Source organism: Arachis duranensis, chromosome 9 (assembly GCF_000817695.3).
Source record: "Arachis duranensis cultivar V14167 chromosome 9, aradu.V14167.gnm2.J7QH, whole genome shotgun sequence".
NCBI lineage: Eukaryota > Viridiplantae > Streptophyta > Magnoliopsida > Fabales > Fabaceae > Arachis > Arachis duranensis.
The window spans coordinates 67728755-67729186 of record NC_029780.3 but is presented as its reverse complement, the minus strand read 5'-3'; positions in this window follow the sequence as shown (position 1 = coordinate 67729186).

The window sequence follows — 432 nt, the reverse complement described above, 5'->3', positions numbered from 1 at the left end:
ATGGCAGTAGCCACTGATCCTAATCCTCAAGAACAGATGATTGAGCTTAATCAACAATTACACCTGATGACAAAACAGTTAGCAGAATTTAAAGAGATGCTCCATGAAACTAAAATTGCTAACAAGAGCATAGAATTGCAGTTGAATCAAGCAAAACAGCAGATATCTAAACAGATAACAGAAGAATGTCAAGCAGTCCAACTGAGGAGTGGGAAGACATTGAATAACACTGCTCAAAGTAGCAAAAAGCCAAACAAGGAACAATTGACAGAGGATAACCAAACCACTGTTCAAAATCCCTCTGAGGACAGTAAGAGCCCAGAGAGGAGCACTTTTGGCGTTCAAACGGCAGAAAAGGGAGGAGAGCTGGCATTAAACGCCCATTCCCTACCCAATTTTGGCGTTCAAATGCCAGAGAAGGGAGAGAAGTTG